Source organism: Acomys minous (genome assembly GCF_964271855.1).
Source record: "Acomys minous genome assembly, chromosome: 13".
NCBI classification, from domain to species: domain Eukaryota; kingdom Metazoa; phylum Chordata; class Mammalia; order Rodentia; family Muridae; genus Acomys; species Acomys minous.
Window position 1 is genome coordinate 78,904,430 of NC_140495.1, and position 24,256 is coordinate 78,928,685.

Sequence of the window (24,256 nt, forward strand, 5' to 3'; positions counted from 1 at the left end):
TGGCAGTTTCTGCACACAGTGGTCCACTGCCTCTACAGCCATTTCTCATGCACCTATCTCCCCAATTACACTTGGAGCTTCAGAAGTATGTTTTTTTTTCTCTTACTCTTCACAGCATAGGCTTGTGAATCGAATGTCTTCTAGCTTTTACTTCTATCTGTACTGGTATTTTTAGTTCTTTATCAAATAAACACATCTTGTACTTGCACTACAGTTAGATCCACTCTAAGTGTGTACTTGGTGACCTACACAGAATGCCAGTGAGGGATGCTCCTTCTCCAGACACTCCATGGGCCAGGGCTGCCAGACTTTGCCGCTTGTGATTTATGACTTTAATCCAGGAAATCAGAAGGCAGAGACAGGCAGGTTTCTGTAAGTCTGAGGACAACCTGGTCTACATAGCAAGTTCTAGAACATCCTGGGCTACATGGAGAGCATGTCTCAAAAGAGGATAAAAGTAATTACAATAAAATAAGGAGTATCCTTAAAGTACTTTCCCCAGAGGCACATCTTTTTTTTTTTAGCACTTTCTTTACCGACAAGTAGGTATCTGTCATAGAACTTACTCTTTTCCTTCACAGTGCATGTATTATATACATATATTCTAAATCTGTACTATATTAAGTGCATAAGCAAGGCACATGAGCATGCCTGCAATCCTAGGACTTGCAGAGGCATAGGCAGGTGGGTCGCTGTGAGTGCGAGGCCAATTTGCACAAAAAAGCAAGTCAAGGACAGCCAAGGCTACAAAGAAAAACACTGAATTTAAAAACAAAAGAATAGGTATATAAAATGTATAATTTTAAACATATGTGAAATATAATGTATATAAAGTATATATATGTGTGTAATTAACATTTTAAAATACATCCATATGTGTGATTTTATACATGTGAATTTTATGTTTAATTTTTGTTTCCTTCCACAGATTTTCTGTACCTAAGTTTCCATCACCAGTAAACATCAAACCTGACACAAAGCCTGGCACATAGTAAGTATCCATAAATATTCACTGACTGAATTAGTCTGTGGAAGTCAACAGCTTTTTCTAATCATTAATGATATCCGCTCTCAAGTGGTCTTGAGCAAGAAGTACAGATAGAAGAAAACTGGGAGCATTAAATAAATGCTTTTTTTTTTCTCTCTCTCTCTTCCTAAACTTCATGGCTTTATAATCTGCCTCCTCCCAGGAAAAGGATGATATTTTTCTCTGTTTTCACCTTGACACAAGAAAGAAAAAAGTGGGGGAAAATCTATGCTGCTCACTGCTGTGACTGCCCACGAATAGAGAAACCACAGATGTTTCCACAGAACACTTGTCAGTAAAACCCCGTGGTCCAACCAGTGCAGTGAAAATGTTAGGTGTGCACTTTTGCACATTCTGCTGCAGCATCTTGCAACAGTCCAATCTGGATGTCTTCTGAACACAGAACACAGATGGCTGTTTGTTCAGTTATCTTGAATCAAAGCTTCTTAGGGCAGAAGAAGGATGCAACATAATTACAAGAGCAGGCTGGGAGCTTACTGGGAAGCAGACTGCCTCCGTCACTTAGGAGGATTTCTGGCCTCACTCCTGAGTGATAGATACCAATCAAATTGTGAGGCTCTGCTCCTCCTCCTCCTCCTCCTCCTCCTCCTCCTCCTCCTCCTCCTCCTCCTCTTCTTCTTCTTCTTCTTCTTCTTCTTTCTCTCTCTCTCTCTCTCTCTCTCTCTCTCTCTCTCTCTCTCTCTCTCTCTTTCTCTCTCTCTCCTCTCTTCTCCCCTAAATGAAGATCATAATAGCATCTATTCATAGTGCTTCATCCTGGAATTAATAATAGAATACACAAAACCTTTGGAATAAGGTCTAGCATGTTTAATAATTATCCATCAGTCATTTTTATCATTTTTATAATTACTTTCATTGCCATGCCCAAATTAAGATAGGATTGCTGCTAATACATGATGATTAAATTTCCAACAAGACTGAGTAAGTGGAGGGTGGAAATGTGCATAAGCAATTACAGGAATTGAAAGGTGGCCTCGCCAGAGGTATGAGGAAAACCTGAGTTATCAGTTTGTCCTCTTTAATTACCTTCATATATCTGTCAGGAACCTAACAAAGACTACTCTTTAACTATCCCTATAATCTAAACAATTTGGAGACCAGTTTATCACCATCTACCCCATATTGAGCTTGGCACTGCTGAGAGGTCTCTACTGACTTAGCTCGGTGGTTAGTACCTTTCTTCCTTCAAAGGCTGTTTGAATCTCTTTCCTTCATCCAACAGGGCACAATTACATTTCCCTGTGTATCATGATAAACAGCACTTAGTCCTTAAAATAAGAGAGACCCGCACATTTGCCTGTAGTCTTCCCTGCTTTACTCTTTCCGCATATGTGTGTGGTTTGTTTAACGCATGTTTAGTCAGTCTATTATGGACATGGCACTGCACTAGATTCCTGATATAAAAATAAACATAAAGCACACACCAAACAGCAATGAACAGAGTCTGCTCTCATGAAGCCTGTGTCTAATTATAGATCTCAACTGCAAACTGCAATTATTTTTGTGGCAGAAATAAGTTGAGAAACTTTAGCTAATATGATGAGGTTAGGAGGTGTGATGGCTATCTTGGGCCAAAACACTGAAATTAGAAAGCAGTGTCCGTAGACAGAAAAGAAGTAGGCATTCAAGTTCCTGGGCGTGATTCCCATGGCGGTCAGAAAGAGCAGCAGCACAGGCATCATGGGGTGGAACGAACGTGCATGCATCCCTGCGTCTGTAGTGAGACACGGAGAGCAGTGGGAGAATGGGCTGAGAAGAGCATGGACGAGTGAGTGGTGCTCAGGGGGTGCAGCGTCTTCCGATATGTGGAACATGGCACGGTTGTAAGTTATTTAAACAAGCTACTGTGCCTTGATACATATTGTTAACAGGCATCTCTGTATGCTTTATGGAGAACGTGGAGGGGAAGGGTCTAAATAAAATGAGAATACAACAAGTGCTGGAGCAGTGACAGCCAGGGAAGATGCTTGTAGCTCAGACGTGGGGAGGTGGACAGAGAGAAGACGTGCTTAGGAGTGCTTGGATTGGGAAGAGAAGACCTATGTACGAACCTGAAGTGTCTGCTTTGTGTATTGGGTGGCAGCCCCACTTGAAAGGAAAATGGCAGTAACAGTTCTGTCTTGATCAGGTCGTTGCGCGATATGATTTTGGTACCCCACTACAGATGTTACATAGCCACGTGATGACACTGATGCCAAGCTCTTCTGTCAGTGGCCTCCACATTGTGACCTCTCATTTGTTTAACTCCCTCACTGCAGGGTGAGAGCGATTAATTCAAAAGCACACCAGGAGAAAAAAAGACAAAAATGTTACACGTGCATTTATTTTCAAAGTAGGCTACATTAACAAAAACTTATCCATTTAAGGATGACCTACACTCCTTCTCAAACTGACCAACATCTACTGGAAGTAGGTACGTTCTTGTTCAGATTCATTTGGACCTCTCTGACAGCCACTTAACACAACAACTTAGTGCGTTCTTTGTTGTGATTCCTTTGTCTTCCTCCTACACCTGTCCATATCTCGGACCCAGGACAAGACTCTGCTACTGCCGCCTTGTGGTCTTCTCACTTTTCTTGATCAGGCTAAAAAATGCCTCAACCCCAAAGAAAGCCACAGTGGTGGAGGTGGAGTGGGGAATCTTCCCGGAAAAGATTAGCATGAAAATGGCACCGAGACAGTGAGAATCCATGCTATTATTTCAGCAGTCTAGAGCAGCAGGTGTTGTGAATAAATCTGAGTGTAAAATGTGGCTGTAGATAGGAAAGCACTGCTTAGGTGCCTGCCTACTTCCTTCATTCTGGCCATGCACAGGTTCCTTTAGAACAAACTCTGCCTCCTTCTTCATGACACAGCCTCACGCCTTTTTCCCTTGTAGATTTCCTGTGGTTTTATCACGTTGTTGTAAACAGCTGGCTATTGTCTCCACCCAAAACTGGCCCAGAACACAAAATATGCTGCATTCATCTCTAAATTCCAAAGAGCTGGGACACCTGGTGTAGGGGGCTAAGGGAATATATTTCTGAATGACTGGATAAACAAATGAGTGAATGGATAAATGATATGGCCAAAGTAAAATAGAGACAGAAAAGGTTACTGATGGTGGTGTGCTGACAGACTACAGGTGACTGGGGCAAGGTCGGAGCTTCCATGGTGACAGTATTATTCTCTAGTCTGATTTTTGGTGTCACACTTACCTAAAATATAAACACGGAGAACTTCAGATGCACATGTATTGTACTGGAGATACTATCTCGAGAAAAGATGGAGTCATACGTAAATATTTCAGTTAACTACAAAGCCAACTAGTTCTACAAAACTTCACAATGCCTCAACACCAATGGCTAGTTTAAAGTTCCTCTCATAACATTCTATTAACTTTGCTTTCCTTCTTTTAAAAATTAATGATAAAGAGAAAATGGCATCTTAGATTCTGTTGTGTAAGTTCTAAATCTAAGTTATTTCTAAGATTTTCCTGTTCTTAATTAGCGTCCTGTTTCTTATATCAGTGCTGTTGTCATTGGGCTTTCAATCAAGGGAGCAAAGCTAGTCCCAGGATGTTATGAGTTATATTTTTTCTTATATTTCCCATTAAGACACTTCTTAATACACAATATAGCATCTGTCTTAGAGTACTATTGTTGTGATGAAACTGCATGACCCGAAGCAACCTAGGCTGGAACAGTTTAATTTCATTCACAGTTCCATATTAACAATTCATCATCAAAAGCAATAAGGGCGGGAACCTAAGCAGGGCAGGAACCTGAGGCAGGAGCAGATGCAGAGGCCACAGTGGGGTGCTGCTTACTGCCTTGCTCCTCATGGCTTGCTCAGCCAGCTTTCTTATAGAACTCAGGACTACTAGCCCAGGGATGACATCCCTCACAGTGGGCTGGGTCTTCCACCATAAATCAATAATTAAGAAAATGGCCTACAGCTGGATCTTATGGAGGCAGTTTTCTCGATTTAGAATCCCTCGGATAACAAAAATACTTAATAGCAAAAATAAGTAATGAAGCTTGGTGTAGTTTCATATGCCTTTAATCTCAGCACTTGGGAAACTGAGGCAGAGAGAGCCCTGTGAGTTCAAGGACAGACTGGTCTACATAGTGAGTTTCAAGACAGCCAGACCTACGTAGAGACCCTGTCTCAAACAACAACAACAATAACAATAAAGTAAATGAGATGTGCACAGTATCATTATGGCTAATTGAGAAATATAAAATGATATGTCTAGACACATGAGAGCAAAGTACATATTTCCTCAGTTACAGCAGAAGTTTGGACATAAAACATGTTACATATTTAATGAAATTTTCAGTACAAAAAAAATGATCAGTAAGTTTTGGATATTGTAAAAAAAAAAACAACTGGGTACTGAATTTTACATTTTCATCAAATGCTTCTTAAATTGTATGTTCTAATCCATTATGTCACAACTAATAATTGAAGCAAAGTCATCTGGATAGCAGAGAGCAGTTACCGAATGTCAGAGTTCTGTTTTAAGTAACTGTTGTGCACAACTGTAGATACCTATGCACTAACTTACATATATATCACACTCTATGATTTATTGATACCTGTTTGTGATAGTACGGGTTATGACTGGTCCTTTGTTTGTGACATAAAACAACCCATTTAGGGTGAATTTCACATGCTATTACTGTGTTTGTGTCATTTCTACAGTACCCTCTAAGGCCCTCCAATTGCCCCCTAATTCTTATCAAATTCATGACTTCTTCACAGAGAGAGAGAAAGAGAGAGAGAGAGAGAGAGAGAGAGAGAGAGAGAGAGAGAGAGAGAGAGAGAGAGAGAGAGAGTAGAGCCTGCTAAATCTACTTAGTGTTGCTCACATGTGTGTGTTTACAGCTGACCACTTGGGAATGGATAACCTAGCAGGGGGCCCATCCCTGAGGAGAAAACTGATCATTTCTCAGCAGCCACTTCTGATGTGTAGCTCTTAATCTAAGTGCGGGACTTGTGAGATTTTCCCCACCTGTATTGGGATGTCAACTTGGTGTCATCCTGCTGGCCTTGCTTAGGTGGCCATATTGTTAAGCTTTCAGGGCTACAACTCCCTGTCTCAATATATAGAAAAAATAATTTTTGCAGCTGAATTCTGCTCCCTCATTCTGCTCCCTCTGCTGCTATGCTCATTGAGACTTAGGGGTAAGGTTCCTGTAATAGATGGATCAATTGAACATGGGTACCCCAAGGCCAGTTGTTCCTTCACTTTGACCAGTTGAAGTCTTCTGTACTGGTTGCCATCACGAAGCAACTACCTGAATAAGGAGTGACAGCTGCTCTTTTATGTGGTCACACGGATAAGTATTTAGAATGCAGTTGAGAGCTATACTGGAAAGTGGCTGTAGTAAATTCCCCTTAAGGGCTGGGGAAATTGACTAGGTTTGAATTACCTTCTACTGAGCGAGCCTTATAGCCAATTAAATGGCTGTTGTTTTTCATCATGATATAAGCACCATTATTGCAACAGTGGAGACACCTTGCCATGCCGGTCACTGTTGCAGTTCATGGACTTTACAGCTGGGTAGGACTAGGGATAGTTTTATTTTTTTCCCCTTGAAGCTTGAATAGTTCCTTCAGATACTAGGAGAACTAGTCCTCAGGGAGGAGGCTCCCAGGTCAGTTCCAGCTTGGTTCTCCCAAGTCATGAGTCTTTAGCAATAGTTTCTTACCTTCAGTTTATGGCAGACAGCCAGGAACACTGGAAATAGCTTACGTTACTTAGAGAATCTCTTGGATTCCTCTGTCCAAGAGCACAAGAGAGATTTCCTGTCGCTCGCACTGGAATTTGTGTTAGTCTATTGCTCTTGTGTGGGAGTAATTACTCCAATGGTGAAATATTTAACACACACATGTGTTAATTTTTAAATAAGCAAAAATAGTGTTTCAGAGTGTTCTTTTCAATCACCATTAAAGTCTTTTACCTCCCCCTCTTTCTCTGTATTGACCTGTCTTCCTACTCTCCAGTTAAATTTTAAGCCTAAATATCAAAATCCCCCTCCTACCATATTATTACTTCTGCTATCATTAAATGTGTTCATGTTTATTTTCCACTTATAAAATAGTTTCATAATTATTTTTCAACGATCTTCTTTTATCGTTAGAAGCTTAAAAGTTAAGGTAATAAATTCTTACTTAAATACCTATCACGTGTGTTCATATTCTATCAGTTCTCTCCTAATAATAAAAATAGATTCAGAAGTTCCAATACTAAAAACTATAAATAAAATAAATGTGACTCATTGCTCCAGGGTTGAAGTGCATTCTGGCAGATGAATATGATGTTGTGGGGACCATAGGACATCAGGGACTTTTCTGAACACATACAAAAGACAGGCTAAAAAAAAAAATGTATCTCCATCACTTGACAAGTTAAAAAACCTGAATAGTGGTATTTATAGCTGACAAATTAGTCTTGCATGGTGAGGCATTATTTTAATTGTAGCACTGAAGAGGCACAAAACAGAGGATGGTGAGACCAAGGCCAGCCTGGGTTACATGCCAATGCCCAGGTTCAAAAAATAAAAAACAAGGCAAGAGGCAATAGACTCTGAAATGCTCCCCACAATCACCAATCCTCCTCCTCCTCTGCCTTCCTCTAGTCTTCCAAGGCCATTCACTTTCTCCTCTGTATTGGAAGGCAGGGGCTCTGGGCATTATCTCTTTTCGAATACTTGGTAATCTCAGGCCTTATGTAGTGTTAATGGCTGGGAAAGCAAGCTTACACCATCAGGTGCTCATTTACATAACATTTCTGCAGCTACTGTAGGAAAGATTATAGCGATGCAAATATTACTGTTTCCCACTGAGCTGTTGAAATTGTTTGAGACCAGACTGGTGATAACTCAAACATTTTTCTAAACATATTGAACATTGCTGATTTTCTAAATGCTATTACTAGGTATTAAGTTATCTCTTATATACATAAGGGGACCAACAGTGTGATTTTTAAAATGTGCCACAGTTATACAGTTTTTAAGAGAGAGGCTGAATAAAAGCACCGGAAAGTTATTAAAACAGAAAACCGTAAGTGTTTTCGGGATACTCGTATTCCAATATCTCTCAGTCTAGCGACCATGGGTTCTACTTAAACTAGAGAGTGGAACGTCAGTCACCAAAGGTTATGCAGAAAAGCAGAGGCTGCAGAGAGAGAGAGAGAGTTCGGAGGTGAAGAGCATTTGTTGCCTTTGCAGAGAACTCTCATTCAAACCGCAGCACCCCCATGCTGCCTAACAGCTGGCTAACTCCAGCTGCAGGAGACACGGCTCCCTTTTCCGGCCTCTGAAGTCACGGCACAAACTTCATGCACAGACTTACAGGTAGGGCAAACTACCATACACATAAAGTAAAGAATAAATCTTCAGTAAAAGGAAAGCAAGGGTGACCCATTATGCGTTGGGAATGTAATGCAATATTTTTGTCTTGACAAATGATTCTGAGTCTTTAACAGGCCGTCATACTCCGGAAGTCTCCCCGTCTGTCTCAGTAGCATGTATGGGTCCAGCACTCCGGCAAACGGTTACACAGAATGTTGTTAGGGATTCCACCTGTGTCCGCCAAAGCTCCATGGACCCTTCACACAGACGTTGCTGTCACTTGTCCCAAGAGAACATTTCTTTTTCACAAGTTACAGGCGTGTCTATTTAGTATGATTTTTCACATTTAGCATATAAACTATGGAAATATAAACAACACATGCATACACATGTGCGTATATATAGACGTATCAGAGAATGTATGCAGATATATGCACGCATTTATACAATGATTTACATATTCAAAGCAGTTCCTTTAAATGGCTGCCTTAGGGAGACATGTGTTTTCCAAGCAGTTTTTAAAAAACATAATTTGGAGGTGGCTTAGAGGAACTACATTTTAAGTGTTCTTACAATTATCTCATCTTTCCAGGGAGAATTTGTTTTTGTTTTTGTTTTCTGTAAAGAAACAAAACTATTTAAGGCAAGTGGGATCTGAAACCATCAAGTAATGACATTAATTTCCTTATGAAATTTGAAATTGGTTCTGAGCTATTACAGAAGTGGGTGTGTGCCACAACATGTAGGCTAATGGGCCCATGAGCACAAGTCTATGGTAGGGCAGTGCTTACAATGCCTAATTTTCAGATTAAAACCACGCTTGATCAGTTCAGTGAAGGGTATTATCATGATTCAGTTAAACAACTCGAATACATGGTTGTCCTTGTGTAAAAGACAATGAAAAATAATGGCAGATAAAAAGGTGAATGTTACATCTCTTTATTCAGGGCTTTAAAAAAAACCCTTTAAATCATTGCATAAAAGCAATTAAAGAGATGCTAGTTACTGAAGTAGAAAGAGGAAGGGCAATGCCATCTGTTTACATTCTGTTTAATCTTCTGAATCACTATTTGGTCAAGTCTTGAGAACTCAGGATTCTTGTTCACAGTAAAAAATAGAGCAAGTTACTAGTGCTGACTTGGATTTGAACTTAGATGAACTGTGTAGATAGCAATGACCTAATACGGCCAAGTCTCATTTTCCTCTTCTGTAAAATAACAGTATTAAAAAGATTACAGATGACAGTGAAAACACTGCGCTTGTTCCGATGTGTGGTACTTTCCGATAACAACAATCATTACAGTATTAAATTTTAAAATCATGTTTTTTATATTTATGAGAACACTTCTTCTTCTTCTTGATCTCAAACTGTCTTCTCTTACAACTATTAGAATTCTTCTCTCTAGATGCAAACCAGTATTTGTCAAATATATCCTACACACAGATCCGTGTCAGAGACTAGAGATAATTTCTGCTCTCAGAGAGCCTGTGTTGAACCCCAGTGGTGACAGATATACTATGTTGTCATACAAAACAGAAGCATGTCCAAGGAAAGAACACACAGGGGTGCTAGCACCTTGCACCTTATACAGAAAGTGGCACATTCTCACAGGCCAGGAAAGGCTTCGTGCTTAGGGTGAGGAAAGGAAGAACGAAGGGCATCTACTGTAGAAAAATTAAGAACGTCAGAAAGCAAAGAAGAGAGGCCCTGACTTGTGGAATATTTCAGGGAAACAGCCATTTTTAGTTGACTTAGTGTTTAAAGGAATGCTCAGTTAAGACTTCTGTATTACAGGTATCCGAGTTCTGGAATGCTGCAGGAACAACAGTGGATTTTCCTTAGTAGACAGTAAGAAAGCAGTGATAACTTTTGAGTGCAGGGTACCATGCTGGATGTTCAATGTCAGGGAGTCTAAGCTTGAAGTTGCCCATACTGAATGCTGGAGAGAGAGAAAATTGGAAGTAAAAAGACCAACAGAAAATTCCCTGAAGTAATCACAACATGTAACTATTTAGACCTGTGTTGGCTGTCCTACAAAGAACAACAGATCACCCTCCCTGTGCCTGGTATGATCAACGTTTTGCCAAATATTACTGACCACTTTATTCCCTTGTAAATTTTATTGGAATACTTAAACAAAAGATCAGTCTGCTATTTAAAAATAATTATGCATTTATCTCTGATAAGGGCTATTTTTGATGAAGTATGCATCCCTTTCTTGTATTATAGGTCCTTAATGTTATCATTTACACATTTGTATATATGTTTCTCCAGTTAAATCAAATTGGATCCTCTATAATTTGTTCAAATCTAGATCCAAACAAGGTCTACACTTTATTTTTAGCTATCTTGTATGTCACATATTGTGATCACGTTATTTGGTGATTTAGCATTCTTCCCTCTGTTTGTTTTTCTACATTTATGTGTTGGCTAATACTATGTCATGTTCTATAACTAGGCTGTTGTACTATTTTCTACTCCTAAGGTAAAACTATGCCTCATCGAATCTTCATTCAGCTGTGTCATAATTACCATGTACAGGACATCACACTAGATAATAAGTGTGAATCGCAGATGTCCGTAAATCAGGTCTCCACCTCCAGGATTGCAGAATCTGGAGGAAAGAGGAAGATTACAATGCACAGAGGTAAGGATAAATGATGGTTGTATAAATTAGGTAAGAGGTAAATGTTAGTATTTTAGGTGGAAGGCTGCACTAACAGGTGAACTGAGCTTTAGAAGGAATTTAGCAGATAAGATAGATTAAGGTGATCAATAGTTTAAGGAAATAAAAAGAGAGTTCACTATGTAATTCAGACTATAGTCAGAAGACAAAGTTTGCTCTGTGAGGGAAAAGTGTTGGGTATCAAAACAAAATATGATGTGGAGAAAATGAGAGGTGGTCTCAAGAGTGTATGAATAAAATAAAGAAATCAATGTAGACCATACTTGAAATATTTTCCTATTTAAGTAAGGTCTGCCTTGGAAAGATATTGAATGGCAATCAAAATAATTTAATATTGTCTTCTAGAACAAGAGACTATAAGATCTCTTCATTTTCTATACCTGAGAAACTATTGGATGTTATGTAAAATTAGATAGCTTATTAATAGGCAGAATGTATCAGCTCATTTCACAAGGAACTTTAAGTACTTTATACATTCCAGGTGCAATCACTTAAAAATCTTTATAACAAATTTGCAAGGAAGCTTAATGGATTATTTTACCCAACAGCTAGATGCTCCATTTTTAGAAAATCCAAACAAATTGGAGCTGATTTAACCAACACCCACTATAGAAGAGCAGAGACCTTCACAAGCAAGAATCAGCAGTACTTGGTATAAAATAAAAACAAATTTATCATGAGAGAAACTAGTAAGAACAGATCTACCAAAATCAACTTTTCATCTATTATGAAAGTTTGTGTTTTCTTCCCATTGATGATAAATATAAATTAACTCATAATATTTTTCATTTACCAGAACAATACTGATTTTCATTATTGAAATATTCAAATGGCAACTAAGTTATCAAATGCATCAAATAATTTATATGTTGTTTGGCTGTGACATAGCTTATTGGTAAGTAATTTCACCCAGCATGTTTATTTTTTTTTTTAAATTATGAATAAGATAGTAGATACAATTTACATTTTAAAATATTTTAGACTGTGTGAGTCAGGATTTTTGCTAGGCTTTGGAGATAATAAATCATAGTATTCCAATGGCATACATTCAGGAATAGATGATTACACACACACACACACACACACACACACACACACACACACACACACACACACACACTCCACAGTAACAAATGTATGCACACATGTATGCATGCACATACTACATGCACTACCACCACCAAGTAAAAGTATCAAAATAAAGAAGCCATTCAGTTTAGGTTAGGGTTCCTCATTAGCAAAAGTTAACATTTTGGGAGAAAATAACTTACAGGGACTGGGAAGATGTCACCTCTTCAACTGTGACAGCCAAACTGTCTCCTGTCTGCAGAGACTGCCAGAAGTCCCATGGGAAGTGAGGATAAAATCCCCTGCAGCCTGAGCTACTGGATTAGAAGGAAATTTCTAAATGCACTACGCTGATGAAGACAACACATTGCTGAGGAAGTCAAGGGAAATTCACAGTGTTTGGCAGCTTATACAACTAACTTGGAGTTAAGCATGTTTTGAAGTAAAGAATAATGAAAATGTGGTAAAATCCAAATCTTTAAGGGAAATAGTTAAATACAAGTTGTGTTCAGGGACCATGTAGCATTTGGTGTTTGGGAATATCGTTAGTTAAAATATATAAAGGAATATTGCTCATGCTGGCACTATAAAAATCAATCAAATTGTTTAGATCTTTAAATAAGAGGGTTTTTTTTTCATTTTTTAGAAATGCTATTTGAACATACAAATAAAATTAATAAAACATGATTTTGGAAATACCTATGTGTAATTTCTTGGCAAGGGTATTAAGAGACAGGTGTGTGATACAATGAGGTATATAACCTGCCAGAAATTGGAGAACTTTGGGACAGGTGTCCCAGTGAGTTATGGGAAAAAGAAGCATTTAACTCTGGACTTTATGTCAGTGTCTGACATATGTTGTGGAGATTGTCAATGGAGTTAACCATAGGAGAGCCAGTCAACAGATTTGCCCAGACACTGGGGACTCCTTGTGGGAAGTTGCAGGGGATGTAGCAGAATGGTGAGGGCAAAGATGGTGTGATTCCAAATAACAGCTCTACACTGACACAGAAAGTATGCATTAGGGTTTTGAGTAATACCTCAAGGAAAAAAATAAATAAATTTAAAGCCTTGATTGAAACAGTTGTTCAGTATTTACTTGCTTAGTGAAGACTTCTTGAAGTCTTCACTATGTTTGTGTACCTGTACTCTAGGGTCTTTCTCCCTGAACCCAGAGCCTACCAATTAAGCTAGGCTGGAGGCCAGTAGGCCTCAAGGATTCCACCTCACCAGCATAAGGTTGCAAGTGTGCACTTTTTCCTGAATGTTGGGGATTTGAACTCAGGTTCTCATGCTTGCCTGGTGAACACTTTACCAATAAGCCATCTCCCTACTGAAGATTTCTAAAATACATGTTAGTACATGTTGAAGTTTTCACCATGCAAAAGGCAGTGCCAAGGCTCTGCAGCTCTCCAGTACTTTTGAGGGAATCTGTTGAAGATTATTTTCATCTTCTCATTTTCAATATGAATTATTATGGCAAGACATGACCCAATACAATTTATGTACTCCGCAACAAAGATGTTAAGACTCCTGGAAGTCTCTGCTTGAACAAGTAAACCATACAGTTAAACTAATTTTTCCTTGGCCAGTAATTCAACTATTCAGTTTCTTTGAGCAGGGGTAAAGTCTATATAAACATAAAATCTTTCCTCTATAGATGAAAAAGTATTAACACAGGAAAATAAAATCAAACAGAGGTGCAGGCACGTGATCTTCCCCTCGCACAACTTCCATTCTGCCCACACCACCAAGACTTGAGTTTGTGTTGTGTTTACCCATAAACTAATACATTATATACTGATTTTGAAAATTCATAAAACTTGACTTTTTTGAGATTATGAATGTATTTTCTTTGGTAGTCACAAAATCATTTAGATGCACTTGTTAAAATATAAAAACACAGTGAAGTAAGAAAAGATTATCAAGACAGTAGAACTGAAAAACAAAGGAGCTCGGTGGGGGGAAAATGTCATTTCAAGCACAAGCATTTTTGATTGTTTGCATAATAAACTTCTTTCATGAATATGAAAATTACATGTGGTGATACAATCAGGAGATTTCTGGCAGATATAAAAGAGTTAATAATTGGAGAAAGAAGTTAAGAAGGTGTTATAATAATACAAATGTTTGTCAAAAGCAATATGTAAGCATCTGCAGTGTTAATAACACTTTATTAGATATAAATTAATGCCTCAATGCTTCCTTGAACTAGGACGATGGCTACTGAAATGGAAATGATGCTGTTGGATATTAATAAGATTATGTACTAGAGGCTGTTAAGCCTACACTTCCTCACTTTACTTGAAGACATTTGAAGAAGATCCACAGGATTGGAAAGCTTCCCCCAAGATAATGACAATAAACATGACAGGGATCTTAGCTAACAGTTGCTGCCAGACTGCTATCCGGTCTGGATCTAAGTGACACATGTTCAGAGAGAACACCACCAGAATGAGAGAGGAAGGCTGGGCAGGGCGGAGCCATGCAAGCCACTCAAAACCTTACCACCACGTCTTTGGTCTAGAGAACAGGAATCCATCCCAGTCCCATGCAAAGCTTCTGACTGTATGAACGTGCTCAGTGAAAGAAATGAATGAAACCAAAGGGCTCTGTTATCAGTCATTTCAGCTCTTGTGGCTTTGGATGGGAGGTGGTCTCCAAGGGTCTCAAAAGCTATCTCAGTTTTTCTCTACTTGATCTGTAACATGATGGAAGGAAGTGATCAGGCCATTGACAGTGATCGTCAGTGACTATGGAAAATGCATTTGAAAGTCCTTTTAAATCCTTCTACATAACATTACACCTCTACTGACTTTTTTTAAATTACACTCAGATTGTCAGGAAACTCATTTTTTTTCTCTCAATTTTATTTTGGCTTATGTCTGATCACTTTAAAATGAGAGAAGTGGTTGAGAAATAAAATGACTCTGATTGTTCTAGTTTGTTGATATAAGTGGCAAAACCTTGAATTCCTAAAGAAGTAGTATTTATTATTATAGTACTTATAATGCATCTTATACAGCCCATATTTTTAAATCAATTGTGTTGTTGGTACTTGTTATGTAAATGAATTTCTTTATGGAAACTTGTAAATATAATCAGGAAACACGCTGCCCTTATCGTAATCAAGAGTAAAGGGAGCTATCTGAGCCTATATGCCAATGCATCATTTTAGTTTGTTGCGCACTGAGGCACAAAATTTCTACACTCAAACATGCATTAAGGCATCAGCACTTTTCATTTCTAGTGCATAGTTTGTTTTTTACTTAACTTGTTTTCTGTTACTAATATATGACAACAAAAGGTATATGTTAATGAGGCAATGACATACTGTTACACGCATGCATTGTGTGACTTTTCCGTCTCAAGTTTATTTTGGGTAAAAACTTAGAACAGACTCCATTCTCTTATCTGAAATGTGCACTGCATCAGCGTTACGTTTCTCTTATGAGGAATTGCCGAAGGGCTCCAGCATTTCTTCTCATTATTGTATTTAGTCTTGTAAGAGAGAGAAAATTAAATCAGTACATGAAAAATGTGCTACCACAGTGATGAAAAAATACATAGCCCACAGCCAGGGTGTGGATGCATTTTTATGTTGCTTATTCTTCCTCTAGTGTGTTTAAAATTCTGACCCCAAATCATAGAAGTCACTTGTGAAGAAAACATAGGCATGACTTGTGGTTTCTATAAACTACTCACAGTATTTAAAGACCCAAGGAGAGCTACCAATGGGTACTCACATCTATTCAGAAAATGGTTCCTATATTTTGACATTCCTAGGATTACTTAAAATTCTGCATATTTGTATCTTGGGAACATATTTCTTTCTGAGTCTATGTTCCTAAAGTTTTCCTCTTGATTCTCCTCTTTCCCCTTTTCATCATTCAGCCTAGTAGCAGTTTTCTTTGGTTGCTAAATATGATTTATCTGTTTCTGAAATCATAAAAAAAGAAAAAAGAAAGAAACAATGCAAAGTCTATGGTGCATTTTCTGCTTTGGTAAATAGGTCACAGTTTGTCAAATCTGGAATATATTATGGCTTTGTGGAGTTCTGTTTTTTTCAAGTGCTAAGCCACTGAACTGGATATCAAAGGATAATTTATTTTGTTGTAAGTAGGATTTCAACACTTTCTTTTCTTAAAAAAAAACACACACATAAAGCACGAATATTTCAGAACAAATGTAACTAGGAGATAAATCAAGATAGTTAAGGAAGGAGATATTGGTTTTCTTTAGGCTTGTCCTTCAGACTACAAAGATGATGGTTGTGACCTGCAATCTGTAGGATATTTGCTTTGTTAATTGTCTGTGGCAGTGATGAATTTAAAGTGATCCATCACTGAGAAAAACGTGCAAACGATCCTGTCACAGAGTTGCTTCTACCGACAGGATAAGCAAAATGGCTGTCATCTTAGGGCTAGACTCTAAGCCACAGGCATTAACAAACTGCGCTTGAACAAAGTAGAAAATGTGTGTCCTCAGGAATATGCCGTTGACAACCAACTACCTAGAAGGCTGAGTTTTGTTGGCTATTTCCTTTGTGACTTCTAACACAACTTTCACATTGGGCTGCAGTGGGGCCTTATGTGCTCAATAAACTAATGCCCTTCTACTGAACTTTTCATGCTTGATACGATTGTTTTCGTTCTCTATTATTCTGTGACCTTGATCATATTATTCTAAGACTGAGAGGGGGAAATTTTCATTCCAGTACTAGTCCACATTCCATTTGTTATTTTCTTCTAAAGATCTTTTGGCATGAAATTAACAGTTAGGCATATTAAAAGCTGTTTTGAGCCAGGCATCGTGGTGGGCGTCTGTAATCCCAACACTCAGAGGCAGACAAGGCCAACCTAGTCTACAAAGCGAGTCCAGGACAGTCAAGACTACACAGAGACACCCTATCTCAAAGAACAAAAGAATAAAACAAAAAGACAGTTTTAATTGACACATTTCCAGTGGCTGTATTGAAATTTGGTGCAATCCTCTCACATAGTTAATCCAATCTTCTGTTAGTTATGCAAAAGAGTTATGAATAACTCATTCAGCTACATCCCCCCTCATTCTCTCTTGTGCCCATCACTGGCCCTATTTCTTTTCCAAAACAATCCCACTTCCTCTTTGGTCTCTTTATGAGAAAAACCCAGATTGTATATATGGAAGAAATTGCTGTATCTGTCTTTCTACATTTGAATTATATTGAAATGATGGTCTCCAGCTTCATTCATTACATTTTCATTCTTCTTTGTGCCTAAAATGGTGGTGGTGGTGGTGGTGGTGGTGGTGGTGGTGGTGGTGGTGGTGGTTGTGGTATGGTGTGTGTCTGTGTATATGGGTCTGTCTGTCTGTCTGTCTGTCTGTCTGTTTGAGTGGCTGACTGGTAGAGGGATTGAGCTTTGGAGTAAACGAGCACTGGGAAGAGTGAGAACTATGAAGAATAGTTGTTGGGGAAAGAAATGGTCAACAATTGGTTCTGGGGGAAATGGGCACTTGCTAAGAGTGAGATTCCATCTTACACCCATCAGAATGGCTAAGATCAAAAATTCAAGTAACACCCATGTGGAGAAAGAGGAACACTCTTTCATTGCTAGTGGGAATGCAAATTTGTGCAACCACTTTGGAAATCTATCTGGCGCTTTCTCAGAAAACCCAGGAATTCCACTCCTTGGAATATACCCAGAAAATGCTCCACCACACAAGGACATACGCTCAACCATGTTCATAGCAGCCTTATTCATAATAGCCAGAACCTGGAAACAGCCTAAATGTCCCTCAGTTAAAGAATGGATAAAGAAACTGTGGTACATTTACAATATGGAATACTACTCAGCTATTAAAAACAAGGAAATTCTGAAATTTGTGGACAAATGGATGGAACTTGAAATGATGATACTGAGTGAGTAACACAGAAACAGGAAGACTCATATGGTATATACTCACAACTGGGCACTAGCTCAAAAGGCATATCCCATGAGAGTCTTCACTTACTAGGAGATTGGGATAGATGTGAGGACATCCTACTGGGATCTATGTAAGAAAAATATAGGAGATAGGGAAATAGAAGGACCCAGAGGGTCCTAGAAACATACAAGAAGAATGTCGTGGTGGGTGGATCAGAACACAGGGGTGTCTGCTCAAACTATTGCACTAACCAAGGACAATACAAGTAATAAACATTGAACCCCTACTCTGATCTAACCAATGGACAGAACATTCTCGACAGTTATGTGGAGAGCGGGGACTGACTTTGACATGAACTCTGGTGCCCTATATTTGACTACCTCCCCCTAGTGGGGAGGCCTGATGGCACTCAAAGAAAGAATAAGCAGGCTACCAAGATGAGACTTGACAGCCTATGACCATATAGTGGGGGAAGAGGTCCCCCTTGGTCTTAGACCTAAGGAAGAGGAAAAGGGTAAAAGCAGAAAGGAGGGAGGAACAGGAGGATACAAGTGATGGGATAACAACTGAGTTGTAATCTGAATTAATTAAGTAAGTTTAAGGAAAAAAAAGAATGGACTCTGGAGAAAACTGAGCTTAGTGAGACTGGGGACTAGGGAAATTGAACCCCGGGGAGAGTGAGAATTGGTGATTTGAGTAGTGGGGAGAATTTGCTCTGAGAAAATGGGCACTGAGGAGATTAGGTACTGGGGTAATGGGCATTGGGCATTCACACAAGCACTGTGGAGACTGAGTAGTAGGGTGAATGTGCACTATTGTCTGTCAGACCAGGTATGCTTCCTGCAAACTACGCCCTATAATACGCTCTGAACTCTGAAATCGTACCTACGGGGCTATAACCTCCCCTATATTTACAGCCCAAATTTCACAACCCATGTTGAGAGAATGAAGTCTATCTTTCTCTTCTCCATCCAGGCTCCTGTGGCCTGGTTATGTCTCAGCTACTGGGGATGAAAGTCTCATAAGATGGAGTGGCCCTTCTGGCAGCCTCTCCATGCTTTCCCATTTGAGGACTGCTGCTGGAATTGGCTCCCCGAATGCAGCACATACTGTGTTGTTAATGAAACAAGAACCTGGGTTGCTATATTTTTCAGGTAAAGATCATCCTGCTCACTACCCAAGGCTCTGGAAAATCCAGTGGTTAGAAAATCCAGTGGTGTCTTGACTCAAATATAGGCAACTTTGTTTAATAACTGTGGGCTTCTAATATTGGATCTCATCATGCATCTGTGAATATTTAAAATAAACAGGTACCAAAAATATATTAATATGTACATTTCTACTACTATTGATTTTTGTGAACTCAATATAATAACTATTTTAACAGCTCGAATACAAAGCAAAAATTATTGAACATTTTAGTCACTACGTCATTTTAGACACTATTTTATCAGTACAAAGTTTAACCATCCCTTTGAACAGATAGGAATTAATTTGAAATTTTTCCTACTGAGCAATTTAAAATGTGTATTGACCCATAAAGGTGTAAATGATTGAAAGTGCTATTTGAGAGAAACCATTAACTTAGGTGTAAGAATACAAAGCAACTGCAAAATTATATTTGACAAAACAAGATCTTTAAAGATGTATCTTCATAGACAATAAGTAAAAGAAATGCGGACTTGTAAGAAATTTATCAGATAAAGCTTTTCATAGAAGTAAATGTTCACTGTTCAGTTCATCTTTATTTCCAAATGCATTTATTTTTATCTAGATACTACATATTGAATGATAAAACTCAATTTTATAGCAGTCTGGCTTTTAGCACTTGTAGTGATCATGTGTGTCTAAAACACACAAACCTGTTTAAAACAAATGTAGATATACTTTCCCAGAAGTCATTTACACAAGGGGCTCATTAGTAAATTCCCTGTAGCGACCTCCAGTACTTGATATTTTAAAAGCTGATTCTATGTACTACAAAGCTGTCCTTCCCAAGGCAGATATCTAGTGACTAAACACTGAATTATTGCATACTCATCTTCATCAGTGAAACTAAAGTCTTTTTTTTCTTATCTTATCCACAATGAGAAGCCTAAGGAATGCCAATGTGTGCTGTAGTTATTTACAGGTGTCTGAGCCGTATAAGTATTAATGCAAAAGTAAGACTTCAACACCAGCTGGACATGCTGTGTTTCCCAAGTGATGCTTGGGACATAGGTAACTTCTCTGTTTGGGAGCAGCAAAGGCAACCCCTTCACGTGCCCAGTGAATTGCTACATATCTCTATAGTAAGGGATAGGAGATTTTGCCTTTGGGGCTTCAGTAAGAAAATTTTTCTTACAACAAATAATGAAAAAAAATCGCATGCACACACTCAATTGAATAACACAAGTATCAACTTATCTATAATTATACCTATAAATAATGTAATAGGGACAATATTTTCTTAAAAGTTGAAAACATTTAATTTATGGGTCGACTAGAAACTCTCCAGAATTAATACTTACATTGCTATTCCCTCCTTGCTGTTAAAGCTCAGATGCCTGCTGGTGCTAATTAAATAAACAGAAAACTCGAAGAAAATTCCAAATTATATGAAACTCTCATACATACTGGTGCTTCAGATCAGGAACGTTTTGTGTGTTTATAAAAGTCTTTGGTGTAGTTTTTAAAAGGGATATGAAATAATAAAAAGTGTGTAAGAGATGTAGGAGCCTCAGCCTGGCAGCCAATGGAAACCGCAGTCAACACAGGCTCTATGTGCAGGATACATGCTGCAGGACTTCGGAGGTAATTCGGCTGGTAAGATGGTTCAGTAGGAAAGACCACTTCCTGGGCCAGGGAGGGAACTGGAGCTCAAGTTTCCAGCACCTGCACACTCAGACACGTGACACATGCACATACATAGACAAAGAATGTGAAGGTGAGAGAAAAATGTCTGAGAACTGGGAAAATCCAAAAAGATACCCAGAGGAGGGTTTAGGCCAGTAGAGACAAAAACAGAGCTTTAAACATGCACAGTTGTTTTTTTAAAAATCTTGTGTTCAGTAATGGGTTTATATTATTTGTCACTGGTGAATAAGGCAAGTGGTTCAGAGCAAATGTCTACATTAGTCTTCAAGATCTGTGTAGAAGCAACTTGATAATGGAGGCATGTAACAAATAAGTGGTTGTTTGCTGCTTTGGAGATGATAAACTCTAAACATGTATCTTTTAAAATGAAGTTTGAGCTGGAATGCTAGATGGGAAATTATGGAGTAAAAAAAACATAGTTTTGGTTAAAATGAAGACAAAACAATTTGTAGAGACTTGACATGGTCCTGCATGTTTGTGAAAGAAGAAATTGGATTAAACAGCTAATAGGTGGGAAAAGAGACACAAGTTTGGTAGGTAGGATGGTGGGGTTCAAGGGGGAAATGCTTCAGGATGGAAAGCGATGCTGTCCTCAAGCCAACAACTTAGGGCAGACTTCTATGTAAGGCAAAGTTAGGTTATGGGTACAAACACACAAGACAGCCTTTGCTTCACATCCTAGACCCAAGGTCTTGGGCGTCCAGCTGCCCACAAGAAGGACAAGTTGGCTAAAATGTATGGAGTTTCTGAACTCAGTTCTGAGAATTTTCTGGGTAAACTCAGAGCTTTGGGAAGCACCGGGCTTAAGAGTTTTGTATGAGGTGACAATCTAGTCCTGCCAAATAAAGCACTGTGCAGTTTAAAGAAGAAAGTGTTCTTCTGGCTTACAAGTCCAGATCATGGTCTGTTGCTGAGAGAAAGTGAAGGCAGGATCTGAAACCAGCCAGTCACATGACATCCACAGTAAAACCTGGAAAAAGATAAACGCGCCCACGCAGCAGCCTACCCACCTCTTTTATGGATCTTTCTCCTATCCTACATAGTTAAGGACCCCCGTCCAGGAAACTTCTGCCAATTAGTGATGAAGAGAATCCCCTGCAGATATGGCCATGGGCCAAGCTGCTCTAGGTAGGTCCAAGAGCAGAGCTCCCTTCTCAGGTGAGTCTAGTTGTAGCAAGTTGACATTTGAAAGTAATCAGAACAGTGGGTAAAGAGCATTTGTTACCAAGCCAGGACCTACATGGTAGAAAGAGAGAACTGACTCTTACAAGCTGTCCTGTGATGTTCTGTGACCACCTCCACACTGTGAACTGCGTGCATTCAAACTCACAAACACACACACACACACACACACACACACACACACACACACACACACACACACACACGCACACACACACCCCTCCTCTTTAATCACTAGGAATGGTCTTTCTAGAACGTACAGTCTTCATCCTGACTCATCTCACTAGCTTAAACAATCGATGTCTGTATGACTCGTCTTCTTAGTATAGTCGCCATGAAAATCAAAGCTGAACACTCTGAGGTTTTAGAAACTCCCTCCCAATGACCAAGCACACCGCAAACCAAATTCCTTATTACACAGCAGAATGATTTTGATATGGTGGCCAGCACCAGTCAGGCGCAAACTCTAACAGAGTTGGAAGACAGAAAAATGAGAGCAAGAGCTATGTCATTGGGTACAAAGTGAACAGTCAGTGGGAAAAGGGTCAGTCTGAGCTGAACTAGAATTCGTCCACAAGATCAGCAGTTCTCAGCACATTGACAGGAGGGCATGCATGCCATAGGGCTCCTAAACATACATAGACACTTAGCCTGATGTACACACTGCCTTGAATAGAAGCATTCTTTTTTTCCACCTCTTCTTTTTTAATCAGATGTCTAAAATGTAAAAAGCAAAACAAAACAAAAAACACAAAACAAAACTTTCCAACCAGATTAATCTATGCACAAAGAAATTGTGTTCTAAAAGTATGTAAATCTAAAGTTGACCAAATAGTAACTCAAACATTTTATTTTATTTTGAGAAATAAGTTACTTTCTCTCAACTTGTTGTTCACAGATTACTATAATTTAGTCAAGATAAACCAAATGACTCTCTTGGCCTACAAAAATACCTATGTGTATTTCCTTTGAAGTCATAACCAGAAAAGGAATGTATTGTATTATAAAATACAATGTTTTAACTTGACTTCTCTAGACTTCCAAAATAAGTATGTGTATATGTGTGTTATACATGAGTATTTCTCATTTTTACTTAATAAATACAACCTTCTGATAAGGGATAATTATATCCCTCTTTCATCTGACCTGTGTCCTTGCTAAATAGTCATAGATACATAGATAGATGAGAAATTGGCTTAAGAAATATATACTTCTCAGTTTTAACCACGGTGCTAGGAATTTCATGAGCATTATCCAATGTGTCAGTTTGAATCCTGTGAGAAGCAGCTTCTGAGACAGAATTAGATACACCAGTGGTTTTCTGGAAAGATTAAGAAGGAGTTTTACACCAGAAAAGGATTTTGTTTCTGAGGAAATTCTAGTATATCTGACAGTAAAAAAGAAGAAAGGCAGCTGCAGTCCTGAAACAGTGTGACTCTCAGCCAAGCTTCACATAGAAATGAACTTGCCTGGGTCTAGCAGTTCTGCCCTGCTCAGCTATGGGCAGGAAATTGCTGATGAAGAGTGCATGGCCTTTCAAGGAACCCATCGGTGTGTCTCAAAAATGGAGGCAGAAATTGGTTGTCTCCTTGCATGACCACCAAAGTTCACCCCCTATTTGTCTCCTTGAATCTCTGTCTACACATTTTTAAGACATGGTCACTCATTCCCATGGGCCTCTCTATTCTGGAAAGTTTAAAATAGGAAGAGTAGAATAGATCACAGCCCTGAGTGCAGTTAACTGCTGAGGGGACTCAACGCGCATTCCTGGCCCTGGGTAAGCATAACACACTAGGACAACCCTATTTGTCTAGTCACTACTAACTGACCCAGGACTACTGTAAGGCCTCCATCAGATTCATCTAAAAAAACACATGATCTCTCTGTTTCCTCATGGCACAATGAGCCAATAATCTAGTTTTTTATGGCACATTCTGAATGCAAGTCACTTATTACCCCATGGTCTGTCTTCACCAGGAGTCAGTAACATAGCAAGGGCTGCTTGTCAGAAGGAATATAGTTTAGCTAGGCACTTGTGTTGTAATATTCCCACTAGGGATGCTAAACTCCACATTCTGCCTCCTTAACCCCAAATGACATCTCCTGCACCGCTCAGTGGCCACAAGGCTGAGGGAATTTGGGTAGCCTGGATGTGCCACACTGTTAGA

General features: G+C 39.0%; 1 protein-coding gene across 6 annotated transcripts in view; it reads left to right on the forward strand.

Annotated features, from left to right (window-relative positions):
* The window catches only part of KHDRBS2 (KH RNA binding domain containing, signal transduction associated 2), a 487,677-nt gene extending 468,283 nt beyond the window's left edge, over positions 1-19,394 (forward strand). For 2 of the 6 annotated variants that reach the window (XR_014774015.1, XR_014774017.1), the window contains 5 exons: positions 929-991; positions 10,184-10,455; positions 10,875-11,036; positions 11,872-11,970; positions 12,408-12,802. The gene's annotated coding sequence lies outside the window, so the exon portion shown is untranslated. Of the gene's footprint in view, positions 1-928; positions 992-3,306; positions 3,462-10,183; positions 10,456-10,874; positions 11,037-11,871; positions 11,971-12,407; positions 12,803-14,358; positions 14,800-19,204 lie in introns of those variants that run through there. The other 4 variants (XR_014774012.1, XR_014774013.1, XR_014774014.1 and 1 more) reach the window with 4 other exon arrangements.
* The last annotated feature ends 4,862 nt before the right edge of the window (positions 19,395-24,256 follow it).